Source organism: Octopus bimaculoides, chromosome 15 (genome assembly GCF_001194135.2).
Source record: "Octopus bimaculoides isolate UCB-OBI-ISO-001 chromosome 15, ASM119413v2, whole genome shotgun sequence".
In the NCBI taxonomy this organism is placed as follows: Eukaryota; Metazoa; Mollusca; class Cephalopoda; order Octopoda; family Octopodidae; genus Octopus; species Octopus bimaculoides.
The window spans coordinates 48,488,018-48,491,014 of NC_068995.1; positions in this window are offsets into that span (position 1 = coordinate 48,488,018).

Genomic DNA, 2,997 nt, shown 5'->3' on the forward strand with positions numbered 1-2,997 from the left:
TACCTGTATTTCAAAAGGTCAGCCTTGTCACACTCTAAGTCATGCTGAATCTCCCCAAGAACTACGTTAAAGGAACTCGTGTCTGTGGGGAGCTCAGCGACTTGCACCTTAATTTCACAAGCAGGCTGTTCCGTTGATCGGATCATCTGGAACCAGAGTGCCGCGATAGGATACATATTCATATCGTGTACTTCCTCACAGTTTCCTATACCAAAATCTATCACACAATTTTTGTTAGCCCGGAGCTTCACTAATGCCCAATGTGCCGTGCACGTAGTTGCACTCATGCTTATCAATGTCTCAACCCTGAATGTGCCTATATTATCAACATAGAACCACATGGATTCTCTAATATCATAATACATATTATTATTGTTCCAGAATTTGGTTCAATACACGCCAATGCAGCAAATAGTTACCATTTCTTTATCTATTAAGTTAAACAGTGGAGAGGTTTATAAAAGCCAATTTTGCTTTTCCTTCTTTCGCATTCGATGAAATGCTATACCAGTCAAGTATTGGGTGGATGGTATTAACTAACTCATCCCTTCCAAAATGGCAACCTTGTTCCAAAATCAGAATCCATTATGCAAATACGATTTTGCTTCCACTATAGGTGGAAGGCCTGAAATATTTGTGCGTCTGGGGGAGGGATATATGTGCGAAGAACTAATTGACTGTATCAACCCTAGTATTTATTTTATCGACCCGAAAAGCCAAAGTCATCATCCACAGCGGAATTTCAGCTCACAATGTAAAACCGGAAGAGCCATCGCTAAGTATTTTGTCTGCCAGTTGGCCGAGTTCAAAACGTTACATATGAAGAAAAGAAACGGATAGCAATTGTTTATTTTTTCCCAGCATAGTAAACAATGGAACAAAACACAACGACTTAACTTTCTACCCAGAATTTTTGGCTTTCTCAAAAACATTAAAATAAGCCAAGAGTTTGAAATTCCGACTATTGCTCATCATTCTTTATGACATCCAGTGTTTTGGTATTTGAGGCATTATAAATATCTGGTTAATTAATGCAATATGGCATTTTTAATGAATCCTGCTCAATGTGATCGCGTACATACCTCAATATATTTGTAAAATTCAAGATTCGTTAGTTTCTCTCAACAGTAACGATGTACAGTCATAATACCACCCACCGTCCTTCTCCACTTACTTTTAGTTGTTGTTGTCATTCTTCTTTTTCTTGTTGTTGCTGTTGTTTTTGTTGTTGCTGTTGTTGTTGTTGTTGTTCTTCTTCTTCTTCTTCTTCTTCTTCTTCTTCTTCTTCTTCTTCTTCTTCTTCTTCTCCTCCTCCTTTCTTCTCTCTTTCTTCTTTCCCTTCTGCTGCATCTCTTTTATCTTCTATCTTTTACTTCTCTCAGTCATTGTACTGTGGCGAAGCTGCAGCACTGCCTTGAAGCGTTTAAACGAACAAAAACAGTCCAGACTCACCCGAAACTATCTTTAATTACAACACATAACTCAAGAAACACAAAAAAACATTCGACATTATCCATTAGAACACACCATTGCGGAGTCAAGACCTAGGAATGAATACGAGAATTCAAACATACAATGTAAAATCGATAAAAAAAATTGCTTAAGAAGGCAAAACTATCAGCGACAGACTCTGCTCCAACAGTTAAAAAGTGTAGCCAATCTAAATGTGGAACATGCACCAACATAATTGCAGACACATCATGTAACTTTGAATGCTACGAAAAACCACTTACTTGCTCTTCAAAAATTTTAATATATCCATTCAGAAGTAATGGATGCAGCGATGATTACACTGGACAAACTAAACTCACTCACATTAAGACTGAGATTAACGATTCATCGACAACAAATATGTGACCACAGTACTAGACAAATCCCACTCAGTAAACATTTGGACATATGCGCAGCAACGAAATCTGCCAAATTCCCAGTCTTCCCACTTTATCAATGTGCAGTCAATACCACAGACGAAACCTGAATGGATAAAGAAAATTCGTTTATGACAAAATATGAACCATGACTGAATAGGTTATAAAATATACCAGTAAGATACGATACACCATTCACAATCGATGCTGTTCTCGATTATATAAAAATCTAAATTGATTTGTACATTTCTTTTAAGTTTATTATTTCGCAAATTTCAGTTATGTTCATTTTATTTCCACAGATTTTCATTAAGTCCTCTTCGCCTTATTTTGTGCGTGTTTCGGGGTGGGGATCGTTAGTTTGTTTCATTTAATACACTCGCAAACGTGCAGAGACGCACACACACGCCTACATATCCAACAACTGGTATATATATATCTCTCTCTCTATCTATCTATCTATCTATCTATCTATCTATCTATCTATCTATCTATCTATCTATCTATCTATCTATCTATATTTCTGTGTTTATTTGTATTTCTTCTGTAAACAACATATTTAAACGGATGTTGTGAAAATTTACGAACTAAATAATTATTTTTATTCCCTTGCGATTTCCAACAATTTCTAACTGCAGTTATTATAATAAATTTTCACTCTAGACAGTTTGATACTAACATTATTTTTCAATCAGTCTCACCACATTTTTCTTAGAAATACTGAATCATTCGCTAAAATAGTATATTTAACACAAAAATGTCACCATAACTGGGTTAAATAAGATTATAGTTGACTACAGCCATGCTGGGGCACCGTCTCGAAGAGTTCTAATCGAATGAATCAACACCAAGACTTATTGTCTAAGCCGAGTACTTACACTATCGGTCTTTTTTGCCGACCAGATACGTTACTGGGACGAAAACACACCAACATCGTTTGTCAAGCGGTGTTCGGGAAATAATCACAGACACAGACAAACACATACATATATAGATATAGATGTATATAAGTGCATGTGTGTGTGTGTGTGTGTGTGTGTGTGTGTGTCTGTGTGTGTGTGTGTGTGCGTGTGTGTGTGCGTGCGTGCATGCTTGCGTGCGTGCGTGCGTGTCTGTGTGTGTGTGTGTG